This window comes from Lissotriton vulgaris, chromosome 7 (genome assembly GCF_964263255.1).
Source record: "Lissotriton vulgaris chromosome 7, aLisVul1.2, whole genome shotgun sequence".
Taxonomy (NCBI): Eukaryota; Metazoa; Chordata; class Amphibia; order Caudata; family Salamandridae; genus Lissotriton; species Lissotriton vulgaris.
The window spans coordinates 1,418,826,263-1,418,840,960 of NC_141695.1; positions in this window are offsets into that span (position 1 = coordinate 1,418,826,263).

The window sequence follows — 14,698 nt, forward strand, 5'->3', positions numbered from 1 at the left end:
ATCAGCTGACCCTGTAGGAGCAAACGTATGCCAAAACTGTACGCAGAATGAGCTTTTCAGTGAAGAGCAGCCAGGCAAATTTTAGCTAGTTTTACTTGTAAGTGGAGTTGGAAACGCTTTTCAGGCTCAGTACTGGGCTCAAAACATGCAGCCTTGAGGTCTCTCATGATAGCAGGTGGTTAAATAGAAATTAGCTGCTCAGCTGACCCTGTAGGAGCAACCGTATGCCAAAAATGTAAGCAGAATGAGCTTTTCAGTGAATAGCAGCCAGGCACATTTTAGCTAGTTTTACTTGTAAGTGGGGTTGGAAACGCTTTTCAGGATCAGTACTGGGCTCAAAACATGCAGCCCTGAGGTCTCTCATGATAGCAGGTGGTTAAATAGAAATTCGCTGCTCAGCTGACCCGGCAGGAGCAAACGTATGCCAAAAATGTACGCAGAACGAGCTTTTTAGTGAAGAGCAGCCACGCACATTTTAGCTAGTTTTACTTGTAAGTGGAGTTGGAAACGCTTTTCAGGATCAGTACTGGGCTCAAAACATGCAGCCCTGAGGTCTCTCATGATAGCAGGTGGTTAAATAGAAATTCGCTGCTCAGCTGACCCGGCAGGAGCAAATGTATGCCAAAAATGTACGCAGAATGAGCTTTTCAGTGAAAAGCAGCCAGGCACATTTTAGCTAGTTTTACTTGTAAGTGGGGTTGGAAACACTTTTCAGGCTCAGTACTGGGCTCAAAACATGCAGCCCTGAGGTCTCTCATAATAGCAGGTGGTTAAATAGAAATTCGCTGCTCAGCTGACCCGGCAGGAGCAAATGTATGCCAAAAATGTACGCAGAATGAGCTTTTCAGTGAAAAGCAGCCAGGCACATTTTAGCTAGTTTTACTTGTAAGTGGGGTTGGAAACGCTTTTCAGGCTCAGTACTGGGCTCAAAACATGCAGCCCTGAGGTCTCTCATGATAGCAGGTGGTTAAATAGAAATTCGCTGATCAGCTGACCCTGTAGGAGCAAACGTATGCCAAAAATGTACGCAGAATGAGCTTTTCAGTGAAGAGCAGCCAGGCACATTTTAGCTAGTTTTACTTGTAAGTGGGGTTGGAAACGCTTTTCGGGCTCAGTACTGGGCTCAAAACATGCAGCCTTGAGGTCTCTCATGATAGCAGGTGGTTAAATAGAAATTCGCTGCTCAGCTGACCCTGTAGGAGCAATCGTATGCCAAAAATGTAAGCAGAATGAGCTTTTCAGTGAATAGCAGCCAGGCACATTTTAGCTAGTTTTACTTGTAAGTGGGGTTGGAAACGCTTTTCAGGATCAGTACTGGGCTCAAAACATGCAGCCCTGAGGTCTCTCATGATAGCAGGTGGTTAAATAGAAATTCGCTGCTCAGCTGACACGGCAGGAGCAAATGTATGCCAAAAATGTACACAGAATGAGCTTTTCAGTGAAAAGCAGCCAGGCACATTTTAGCTAGTTTTACTTGTAAGTGGGGTTGGAAACGCTTTTCAGGCTCAGTACTGGGCTCAAAACATGCAGCCCTGAGGTCTCTCATGATAGCAGGTGGTTAAATAGAAATTCGCTGCTCAGCTGATCCTGTAGGAGCAAACGATGCCAAAAATGTAAGCAGAATGAGCTTTTCAGTGAATAGCAGCCAGGCACATTTTAGCTAGTTTTACTTGTAAGTGGGGTTTGAAACTATTTTCAGGATCAGTACTGGGCTCAAAACATGCAGCCCTGAGGTCTCTCATGATAGCAGGTGGTTAAATAGAAATTCGCTGCTCAGCTGACCCGGCAGGAGCAAACGTATGCCAAAAATGTAAGCAGAATGAGCTTTTCAGTGAATAGCAGCCAGGCACATTATAGCTAGTTTTACTTTTAAGTGGGGTTGGAAATGCTTTTCAGGCTCAGTATGGGCTCAAAAGATGCAGCTCTGAGGTCTCTCCTGATAGTTGGTGGTTAAGTATAAATTTGCCACTTGGCTGACCCAGCAGGAGCAAACGTATGCCAAAAATGTACACAGAATGAGCTTTTCAGTGAATAGCAGCCAGGCACATTTTAGCTAGTTTTACTTGTAAGTGGGGTTGGAAACGCTTTTCAGGATCAGTACTGGGCTCAAAACATGCAGCCCTGAGGTCTCTCATGATAGCAGGTGGTTAAATAGAAATTCGCTGCTCAGCTGACCCGGCAGGAGCAAACGTATGCCAAAAATGTACGCAGAATGAGCTTTTTAGTGAAGAGCAGCCACGCACATTTTAGCTAGTTTTACTTGTAAGTGGAGTTGGAAACGCTTTTCAGGATCAGTACTGGGCTCAAAACATGCAGCCCTGAGGTCTCTCATGATAGCAGGTGGTTAAATAGAAATTCGCTGCTCAGCTGACCCGGCAGGAGCAAATGTATGCCAAAAATGTACGCAGAATGAGCTTTTCAGTGAAAAGCAGCCAGGCACATTTTAGCTAGTTTTACTTGTAAGTGGGGTTGGAAACGCTTTCAGGCTCAGTACTGGGCTCAAAACATGCAGCCCTGAGGTCTCTCATGATAGCAGGTGGTTAAATAGAAATTCGCTGATCAGCTGACCCTGTAGGAGCAAACGTATGCCAAAAATGTACGCAGAATGAGCTTTTCAGTGAAGAGCAGCCAGGCACATTTTAGCTAGTTTTACTTGTAAGTGAGGTTGGAAATGCTTTTCGGGCTCAGTACTGGGCTCAAAACATGCAGCCTTGAGGTCTCTCATGATAGCAGGTGGTTAAATAGAAATTCGCTGATCAGCTGACTCTGTAGGAGCAAACGTATGCCAAAAATGTAAGCAGAATGAGCTTTTCAGTGAAGAGCAGCCAGGCACATTTTAGCTAGTTTTACTTGTAAGTGGAGTTGGAAACGCTTTTCAGGATCAGTACTGGGCTCAAAACATGCAGCCCTGAGGTCTCTCATGATAGCAGGTGGTTAAATAGAAATTCGCTGCTCAGCTGACCCGGCAGGAGCAAATGTATGCCAAAAATGTACGCAGAATGAGCTTTTCAGTGAAAAGCAGCCAGGCACATTTTAGCTAGTTTTACTTGTAAGTGGGGTTGGAAACGCTTTTCGGGCTCAGTACTGGTCTCAAAACATGCAGCCTTGAGGTCTCTCATGATAGCAGGTGATTCAATAGAAATTCGCTGATCAGCTGACCCTGTAGGAGCAAACGTATGCCAAAAATGTACGCAGAATGAGCTTTTCAGTGAAGAGCAGCCAGGCAATTTTTAGCTAGTTTTACTTGTGAGTGGAGTTGGAAACGCTTTTCGGGCTCAGTTCTGGGCTCAAAACATGCAGCCTTGAGGTCTCTCATGATAGCAGGTGGTTAAATAGAAATTCGCTGCTCAGCTGACCCTGTAGGAGCAAACGTATGCCAAAAATGTAAGCAGAATGAGCTTTTCAGTGAATAGCAGCCAGGCACATTTTAGCTAGTTTTACTTGTAAGTGGGGTTTGAAACTCTTTTCAGGATCAGTACTGGGCTCAAAACATGCAGCCCTGAGGTCTCTCATGATAGCAGGTGGTTAAATAGAAATTCGCTGATCAGCTGACCCTGTAGGAGCAAACGTATGCCAAAAATGTACGCAGAATGAGATTTTCAGTGAAGAGCAGCCAGGCACATTTTAGCTAGTTTTACTTGTAAGTGGGGTTGGAAACGCTTTTCGGGCTCAGTACTGGGCTCAAAACATGCAGCCTTGAGGTCTCTCATGATAGCAGGTGGTTAAATAGAAATTCGCTGATCAGCTGACCCTGTAGGAGCAAACGTATGCCAAAACTGTACGCAGAATGAGCTTTTCAGTGAATAGCAGCCAGGCACATTTTAGTTAGTTTTACTTGTAAGTGGGGTTTGAAACTCTTTTCAGGATCAGTACTGGGCTCAAAACATGCAGCCCTGAGGTCTCTCATGATAGCAGGTGGTTAAATAGAAATTCGCTGATCAGCTGACCCTGTAGGAGCAAACGTATGCCAAAAATGTACGCAGAATGAGATTTTCAGTGCAGAGCAGCCAGGCACATTTTAGCTAGTTTTACTTGTAAGTGGGGTTGGAAACGCTTTTCGGGCTCAGTACTGGGCTCAAAACATGCAGCCTTGAGGTCTCTCATGATAGCAGGTGGTTAAATAGAAATTCGCTGATCAGCTGACCCTTTAGGAGCAAACGTATGCCAAAAATGTACGCAGAATGAGCTTTTCAGTGAAGAGCAGCCAGGCAAATTTTAGCTAGTTTTACTTGTAAGTGGAGTTGGAAACGCTTTTCAGGCTCAGTACTGGGCTCAAAACATGCAGCCTTGAGGTCTCTCATGATAGCAGGTGGTTAAATAGAAATTAGCTGCTCAGCTGACCCTGTAGGAGCAACCGTATGCCAAAAATGTAAGCAGAATGAGCTTTTCAGTGAATAGCAGCCAGGCACATTTTAGCTAGTTTTACTTGTAAGTGGGGTTGGAAACGCTTTTCAGGATCACTACTGGGCTCAAAACATGCAGCCCTGAGGTCTCTCATGATAGCAGGTGGTTAAATAGAAATTTGCTGCTCAGCTGACCCGGCAGGAGCAAATGTATGCCAAAAATGTACGCAGAATGAGCTTTTCAGTGAAAAGCAGCCAGGCACATTTTAGCTAGTTTTACTTGTAAGTGGGGTTGGAAACGCTTTTCAGGCTCAGTACTGGGCTCAAAACATGCAGCCCTGAGGTCTCTCATGATAGCAGGTGGTTAAATAGAAATTCGCTGCTCAGCTGATCCTGTAGGAGCAAACGATGCCAAAAATGTAAGCAAAATGAGCTTTTCAGTGAATAGCAGCCAGGCACATTTTAGCTAGTTTTACTTGTAAGTGGGGTTTGAAACTATTTTCAGGATCAGTACTGGGCTCAAAACATGCAGCCCTGAGGTCTCTCATGATAGCAGGTGGTTAAATAGAAATTCGCTGCTCAGCTGACCCGGCAGGAGCAAACGTATGCCAAAAATGTAAGCAGAATGAGCTTTTCAGTGAATAGCAGCCAGGCACATTATAGCTAGTTTTACTTTTAAGTGGGGTTGGAAATGCTTTTCAGGCTCAGTACTAGGCTCAAAAGATGCAGCTCTGAGGTCTCTCCTGATAGCAGGTGGTTAAGTATAAATTTGCCACTTGGCTGACCCAGCAGGAGCAAATGTATGCCAAAAATGTACACAGAATGAGCTTTTCAGTGAATAGCAGCCAGGCACATTTTAGCTAGTTTTACTTGTAAGTGGGGTTGGAAACGCTTTTCAGGATCAGTACTGGGCTCAAAACATGCAGCCCTGAGGTCTCTCATGATAGCAGGTGGTTAAATAGAAATTCGCTGCTCAGCTGACCCGGCAGGAGCAAACGTATGCCAAAAATGGACGCAGAATGAGCTTTTTAGTGAAGAGCAGCCACGCACATTTTAGCTAGTTTTACTTGTAAGTGGAGTTGGAAACGCTTTTCAGGATCAGTACTGGGCTCAAAACATGCAGCCCTGAGGTCTCTCATGATAGCAGGTGGTTAAATAGAAATTCGCTGCTCAGCTGACCCGGCAGGAGCAAATGTATGCCAAAAATGTACGCAGAATGAGCTTTTCAGTGAAAAGCAGCCAGGCACATTTTAGCTAGTTTTACTTGTAAGTGGGGTTGGAAACGCTTTTCAGGCTCAGTACTGGGCTCAAAACATGCAGCCCTGAGGTCTCTCATGATAGCAGGTGGTTAAATAGAAATTCGCTGCTCAGCTGACCCGGCAGGAGCAAATACATGCCAAAAATGTACGCAGAATGAGCTTTTCAGTGAAAAGCAGCCAGGCACATTTTAGCTAGTTTTACTTGTAAGTGGGGTTGGAAACGCTTTTCAGGCTCAGTACTGGGCTCAAAACATGCAGCCCTGAGGTCTCTCATGATAGCAGGTGGTTAAATAGAAATTCGCTGATCAGCTGACCCTGTAGGAGCAAACGTATGCCAAAAATGTACGCAGAATGAGCTTTTCAGTGAAGAGCAGCCAGGCACATTTTAGCTAGTTTTACTTGTAAGTGGGGTTGGAAACGCTTTTCGGGCTCAGTACTGGGCTCAAAACATGCAGCCTTGAGGTCTCTCATGATAGCAGGTGGTTAAATAGAAATTCGCTGCTCAGCTGACCCTGTAGGAGCAATCGTATGCCAAAAATGTAAGCAGAATGAGCTTTTCAGTGAATAGCAGCCAGGCACATTTTAGCTAGTTTTACTTGTAAGTGGGGTTGGAAACGCTTTTCAGGATCAGTACTGGGCTCAAAACATGCAGCCCTGAGGTCTCTCATGATAGCAGGTGGTTAAATAGAAATTCGCTGCTCAGCTGACCCGGCAGGAGCAAATGTATGCCAAAAATGTACACAGAATGAGCTTTTCAGTGAAAAGCAGCCAGGCACATTTTAGCTAGTTTTACTTGTAAGTGGGGTTGGAAACGCTTTTCAGGCTCAGTACTGGGCTCAAAACATGCAGCCCTGAGGTCTCTCATGATAGCAGGTGGTTAAATAGAAATTCGCTGCTCAGCTGATCCTGTAGGAGCAAACAATGCCAAAAATGTAAGCAGAATGAGCTTTTCAGTGAATAGCAGCCAGGCACATTTTAGCTAGTTTTACTTGTAAGTGGGGTTTGAAACTATTTTCAGGATCAGTACTGGGCTCAAAACATGCAGCCCTGAGGTCTCTCATGATAGCAGGTGGTTAAATAGAAATTTGCTGCTCAGCTGACCTGGCAGGAGCAAACGTATGCCAAAAATGTAAGCAGAATGAGCTTTTCAGTGAATAGCAGCCAGGCACATTATAGCTAGTTTTACTTTTAAGTGGGGTTGGAAATGCTTTTCAGGCTCAGTATGGGCTCAAAAGATGCAGCTCTGAGGTCTCTCCTGATAGTTGGTGGTTAAGTATAAATTTGCCACTTGGCTGACCCAGCAGGAGCAAACGTATGCCAAAAATGTACACAGAATGAGCTTTTCAGTGAATAGCAGCCAGGCACATTTTAGCTAGTTTTACTTGTAAGTGGGGTTGGAAACGCTTTTCAGGATCAGTACTGGGCTCAAAACATGCAGCCCTGAGGTCTCTCATGATAGCAGGTGGTTAAATAGAAATTCGCTGCTCAGCTGACCCGGCAGGCGCAAATGTATGCCAAAAATGTACACAGAATGAGCTTTTCAGTGAAAAGCAGCCAGGCACATTTTAGCTAGTTTTACTTGTAAGTGGGGTTGGAAACGCTTTTCAGGCTCAGTACTGGGCTCAAAACATGCAGCCCTGAGGTCTCTCATGATAGCAGGTGGTTAAATAGAAATTCGCTGCTCAGCTGATCCTGTAGGAGCAAACGATGCCAAAAATGTAAGCAGAATGAGCTTTTCAGTGAATAGCAGCCAGGCACATTTTAGCTAGTTTTACTTGTAAGTGGGGTTTGAAACTATTTTCAGGATCAGTACTGGGCTCAAAACATGCAGCCCTGAGGTCTCTCATGATAGCAGGTGGTTAAATAGAAATTCGCTGCTCAGCTGACCCGGCAGGAGCAAACGTATGCCAAAAATGTACGCAGAATGAGCTTTTTAGTGAAGAGCAGCCACGCACATTTTAGCTAGTTTTACTTGTAAGTGGAGTTGGAAACGCTTTTCAGGATCAGTACTGGGCTCAAAACATGCAGCCCTGAGGTCTCTCATGATAGCAGGTGGTTAAATAGAAATTCGCTGCTCAGCTGACCCGGCAGGAGCAAATGTATGCCAAAAATGTACGCAGAATGAGCTTTTCAGTGAAAAGCAGCCAGGCACATTTTAGCTAGTTTTACTTGTAAGTGGGGTTGGAAACGCTTTCAGGCTCAGTACTGGGCTCAAAACATGCAGCCCTGAGGTCTCTCATGATAGCAGGTGGTTAAATAGAAATTCGCTGATCAGCTGACCCTGTAGGAGCAAACGTATGCCAAAAATGTACGCAGAATGAGCTTTTCAGTGAAGAGCAGCCAGGCACATTTTAGCTAGTTTTACTTGTAAGTGAGGTTGGAAATGCTTTTCGGGCTCAGTACTGGGCTCAAAACATGCAGCCTTGAGGTCTCTCATGATAGCAGGTGGTTAAATAGAAATTCGCTGATCAGCTGACTCTGTAGGAGCAAACGTATGCCAAAAATGTAAGCAGAATGAGCTTTTCAGTGAAGAGCAGCCAGGCACATTTTAGCTAGTTTTACTTGTAAGTGGAGTTGGAAACGCTTTTCAGGATCAGTACTGGGCTCAAAACATGCAGCCCTGAGGTCTCTCATGATAGCAGGTGGTTAAATAGAAATTCGCTGCTCAGCTGACCCGGCAGGAGCAAATGTATGCCAAAAATGTACGCAGAATGAGCTTTTCAGTGAAAAGCAGCCAGGCACATTTTAGCTAGTTTTACTTGTAAGTGGGGTTGGAAACGCTTTTCGGGCTCAGTACTGGTCTCAAAACATGCAGCCTTGAGGTCTCTCATGATAGCAGGTGGTTCAATAGAAATTCGCTGATCAGCTGACCCTGTAGGAGCAAACGTATGCCAAAAATGTACGCAGAATGAGCTTTTCAGTGAAGAGCAGCCAGGCAATTTTTAGCTAGTTTTACTTGTGAGTGGAGTTGGAAACGCTTTTCAGGCTCAGTTCTGGGCTCAAAACATGCAGCCTTGAGGTCTCTCATGATAGCAGGTGGTTAAATAGAAATTCGCTGCTCAGCTGACCCTGTAGGAGCAAACGTATGCCAAAAATGTAAGCAGAATGAGCTTTTCAGTGAATAGCAGCCAGGCACATTTTAGCTAGTTTTACTTGTAAGTGGGGTTTGAAACTCTTTTCAGGATCAGTACTGGGCTCAAAACATGCAGCCCTGAGGTCTCTCATGATAGCAGGTGGTTAAATAGAAATTCGCTGATCAGCTGACCCTGTAGGAGCAAACGTATGCCAAAAATGTACGCAGAATGAGATTTTCAGTGAAGAGCAGCCAGGCACATTTTAGCTAGTTTTACTTGTAAGTGGGGTTGGAAACGCTTTTCGGGCTCAGTACTGGGCTCAAAACATGCAGCCTTGAGGTCTCTCATGATAGCAGGTGGTTAAATAGAAATTCGCTGATCAGCTGACCCTGTAGGAGCAAACGTATGCCAAAACTGTACGCAGAATGAGCTTTTCAGTGAAGAGCAGCCAGGCAAATTTTAGCTAGTTTTACTTGTAAGTGGAGTTGGAAACGCTTTTCAGGCTCAGTACTGGGCTCAAAACATGCAGCCTTGAGGTCTCTCATGATAGCAGGTGGTTAAATAGAAATTAGCTGCTCAGCTGACCCTGTAGGAGCAACCGTATGCCAAAAATGTAAGCAGAATGAGCTTTTCAGTGAATAGCAGCCAGGCACATTTTAGCTAGTTTTACTTGTAAGTGGGGTTGGAAACGCTTTTCAGGATCAGTACTGGGCTCAAAACATGCAGCCCTGAGGTCTCTCATGATAGCAGGTGGTTAAATAGAAATTCGCTGCTCAGCTGACCCGGCAGGAGCAAACGTATGCCAAAAATGTACGCAGAACGAGCTTTTTAGTGAAGAGCAGCCACGCACATTTTAGCTAGTTTTACTTGTAAGTGGAGTTGGAAACGCTTTTCAGGATCAGTACTGGGCTCAAAACATGCAGCCCTGAGGTCTCTCATGATAGCAGGTGGTTAAATAGAAATTCGCTGCTCAGCTGACCCGGCAGGAGCAAATGTATGCCAAAAATGTACGCAGAATGAGCTTTTCAGTGAAAAGCAGCCAGGCACATTTTAGCTAGTTTTACTTGTAAGTGGGGTTGGAAACACTTTTCAGGCTCAGTACTGGGCTCAAAACATGCAGCCCTGAGGTCTCTCATGATAGCAGGTGGTTAAATAGAAATTCGCTGCTCAGCTGACCCGGCAGGAGCAAATGTATGCCAAAAATGTACGCAGAATGAGCTTTTCAGTGAAAAGCAGCCAGGCACATTTTAGCTAGTTGTACTTGTAAGTGGGGTTGGAAACGCTTTTCAGGCTCAGTACTGGGCTCAAAACATGCAGCCCTGAGGTCTCTCATGATAGCAGGTGGTTAAATAGAAATTCGCTGATCAGCTGACCCTGTAGGAGCAAACGTATGCCAAAAATGTACGCAGAATGAGCTTTTCAGTGAAGAGCAGCCAGGCACATTTTAGCTAGTTTTACTTGTAAGTGGGGTTGGAAACGCTTTTCGGGCTCAGTACTGGGCTCAAAACATGCAGCCTTGAGGTCTCTCATGATAGCAGGTGGTTAAATAGAAATTCGCTGCTCAGCTGACCCTGTAGGAGTAATCGTATGCCAAAAATGTAAGCAGAATGAGCTTTTCAGTGAATAGCAGCCAGGCACATTTTAGCTAGTTTTACTTGTAAGTGGGGTTGGAAACGCTTTTCAGGATCAGTACTGGGCTCAAAACATGCAGCCCTGAGGTCTCTCATGATAGCAGGTGGTTAAATAGAAATTCGCTGCTCAGCTGACGCGGCAGGAGCAAATGTATGCCAAAAATGTACACAGAATGAGCTTTTCAGTGAAAAGCAGCCAGGCACATTTTAGCTAGTTTTACTTGTAAGTTGGGTTGGAAACGCTTTTCAGGCTCAGTACTGGGCTCAAAACATGCAGCCCTGAGGTCTCTCATGATAGCAGGTGGTTAAATAGAAATTCGCTGCTCAGCTGATCCTGTAGGAGCAAACGATGCCAAAAATGTAAGCAGAATGAGCTTTTCAGTGAATAGCAGCCAGGCACATTTTAGCTAGTTTTACTTGTAAGTGGGGTTTGAAACTATTTTCAGGATCAGTACTGGGCTCAAAACATGCATCCCTGAGGTCTCTCATGATAGCAGGTGGTTAAATAGAAATTCGCTGCTCAGCTGACCCGGCAGGAGCAAACGTATGCCAAAAATGTAAGCAGAATGAGCTTTTCAGTGAATAGCAGCCAGGCACATTATAGCTAGTTTTACTTTTAAGTGGGGTTGGAAATGCTTTTCAGGCTCAGTATGGGCTCAAAAGATGCAGCTCTGAGGTCTCTCCTGATAGTTGGTGGTTAAGTATAAATTTGCCACTTGGCTGACCCAGCAGGAGCAAACGTATGCCAAAAATGTACACAGAATGAGCTTTTCAGTGAATAGCAGCCAGGCACATTTTAGCTAGTTTTACTTGTAAGTGGGGTTGGAAACGCTTTTCAGGATCAGTACTGGGCTCAAAACATGCAGCCCTGAGGTCTCTCATGATAGCAGGTGGTTAAATAGAAATTCGCTGCTCAGCTGACCCGGCAGGAGCAAACGTATGCCAAAAATGTACGCAGAATGAGCTTTTTAGTGAAGAGCAGCCACGCACATTTTAGCTAGTTTTACTTGTAAGTGGAGTTGGAAACGCTTTTCAGGATCAGTACTGGGCTCAAAACATGCAGCCCTGAGGTCTCTCATGATAGCAGGTGGTTAAATAGAAATTCGCTGCTCAGCTGACCCGGCAGGAGCAAATGTATGCCAAAAATGTACGCAGAATGAGCTTTTCAGTGAAAAGCAGCCAGGCACATTTTAGCTAGTTTTGTAGTGTAGTTCCTAGTTTCCCACTAGGCCCTGCGCATTGGAATAACATAAACAGTAGTATCGACGTGGAACTGGCTATATTCCAGGCCTCCACTGACTATGCTAAACTTAATTGGGTTGTGTTACCAACTAGCTCAGAGGTCACTGGAAACTTTCTTCTCTGCATAGGAAGTGATCAGCTTCCTTGGCACAGACAAGAAGGGATTCAGTTTTCCAACAACCGTGCAACATGACAACTTTGCTCCTCAGATCAAGAGTCGATCTCTAGGGTCGTGTGAAACAATAGACATAGATTTCACTCAGTCAGTCTGGTGCAGTTTACTTTCACAATATGTAGAGAATAGAGAGACGGGCGTGTATCAATAAAGGTTAACATTTATTGAACAGTCTTTCTTCTCGTACAAGAGAAATGTATTGCCACAATTGCAATAACTGTTATTATAAAAAGTACGTACAGTAAGATAAGAATAGTGAAATAGAACTGTAAAAGCATTGATATGGTTTCTTAGCCATACAATGGTTTAAAAGTAATAAAACATATATACAGTCATATATACATTAGGCTAACATACTCAACTGGTGCTTCTAACTAAGCCTACCCCGGTGTGCCTGACCTAAGCCTAACACGTGAGAAGGGGGAGTAAGTAAGTAGCTTAAGTTAAGTTGGTTTTGCCAAGGTTTGTTTCAAGAATTCTCTTCTAAGGGTTTAGTCAACACCATACCTCTGAATAGAATGATGGAGGATTGGTATCTCCTTCAGGGGTCTCTCTCGATATCCCAGTCACCCGCGAGGGTAAACCGGAAGCGCCGGGACTGGATTTCTCTGCACGAGAAATGCAGCGGCTTCTCTCAGCGCGTCGGGAGGAAGGAGGGGTGACAGCGTCCGCGGGCAGCTGGGCTGGATGTCTTCGCAGAGGACGGCTGCACGGCTCCTCAAGCGTACTGAACCATAGTTCGCGCTGTAGCGGCGATAATGGTAATCAGTAGCTTCACCACCACAGGATAGCAGGCTGCAGCGACAGTAGCTCTCGCTCAACAGCAGCTAGCTTCGCTCTCAGCAGCTAGCTTCGCTCTCACATTGCTTAAGGCAACGTTGGTAATATTTATACCTGACAGGTGCCGGGTTTGACGCAAGTTTGCTGGACATAAGACGTCAATTGAAGATGTCACTAGGAAGTGGCAGCTATCAGTTGCTCATTAGAGTTCTATTACTAATCAAAACATAGCAAGCGGGGATTTCCAGGTTTGCTAAGTTTTTATCTTGTTGAAGAACTCGGAGTGTTATCTAGGAATATCAGATAGTGACTGCTGCTCTGTCATTGCACTAATTGGTCGCAAAGGAAGTAGCAGAGAGTCATGCTGGAATGTGGCTCTGTGGCTTTGCTCGTAAAATCGCACTTGAACGGTTATGCCAATATAGGGAATAAAGGGCTTTATAGCCGAATAGGGGCATAAGGTCACAGTATCGATCAGGAACCTAGATAAGCACATGACACCCACTCCACGAATTCATGTCCATCAAAATTACTAAAACTAAGCAATTAGATGCATGTGTAACATTGTGTAACATAGCCCACCCCAAAATACATAAATGCATTCGAAATAGGCGTACTTGTAATACATGGAATTTAGGTACTGTACGTTTTTTTTTTTTTTTAAAAGCATAGTAATCATTCAAAAATTATTGCATATGAAATCAATGAACGATTATGCATAAAGAATTACACATGAAGTATCTCTGACAGAAGAAATGCGAGATAAATCATCACATAAAAATGCATTGTAATAACATGTGTGCTAGAGGCTGGTGTAATGTTGTTATGTCTCTAGATGTGTTTAGAAATAGAAGTGTGAAGCTTCTGTTCTCTAAGAATAGTTTTTACGTTAAGCAAAGAATTATTCGTGCCAAAAAGAGAGGGTCAATATTTAAAAAATTGTCCAATTCAAAGAAAAATCAGTTTACCAAAGCTCCTGGCAGTTTTTTGTTGATCAAAACTGAAGGCCGAATCCAGAGTTCATGGGAACGCTGTGTGTCGGAAAGCTTTTCAAAAGTTATTGTTTCTCTATGGGTGAGAACATCGTATCAGACAGGCTCGCAAAGAATTGGTCTACAAAATCAGGTGATAGTTCAACCAAATTAGGTAGCGCTGTAACTTGGCAGGTGTGAAAATGATTGCTGTCATCGAAGTCGGGACCAGCAATGCTCACAGCACGTTGTACCTGGATGATGTTGCTTTTGTCACTCGCTCCACTGTTACCACTTGGCTGTAGTACAGGAGTCTCCACAAATGCCGTCATCAGGATTGGTAGCCGCTGGGGACAACACAATGCGTGAGCCGTTATTGGACTTAGCAAAGTATCGACGTCCATTGGTACTGCTGATGGAAGTGAAAGACAGATGTCCAACACGCATTCCTCGCCGCAAAGCATACACCGTAGCACAGGTAAAATGCAATTTTGCCATATCGGTCTGAATGAAAGGAACCAGGTCATGTTTAGATCTCTCAGCCTGGCCAATCCGAGGACGTTAGTTATCCTGTCCCTGTAGCGCATTGCTAGGATTGTCTCTTCCATTCCCATGGGAGCTATGTCTGAGCCGAGGCTTGCCATAACGTAGCAGGAGGGTCAAAAATAGAATCCCTGCGATGAGTCCAAAAAATAGTGGAATACCACCAAAAATGGAGTGCACAAAATTAGGAAAGATTCCCAAAATTGCCTGGAAGGGTGTTAGCAGTCCCGTAAAGACTGTCTTAAATATGCCTGGGATGCTCGTGGCACTAGACATGTTAAGGAGTTGGTCGAGCATTTGTACGAAATGCACGGGGCAATTTGTTGATAAAAGGTCATGGACTTCAGTAGCCGTCCTTGCGACTAGAAGATCATACGTCTCTTTAGATGACGTTATAGGCACTGTTGTCTGTAAAAGCACAGATTTCATTTTGCTTAATGTATCAATTCGTATAGAATAGAGATTCAGACGAGGCCAGATGGGAGTCACTATGTCTGGAGGCCCGCTCGGGAACAATGCTTGCATACAGCATTTGACCATGGACGTAACTTCTACTAGATAACTTAGTCCGGGCGCGAGGCCACAGCACCTGTGATCCGTTCTTAGAATGTAACTCCCGTTTGCGAGTTGCATAAAGAAGGGCTCTATCTGAGTTGCAGGTGTGACTAGCTGGTGGCATG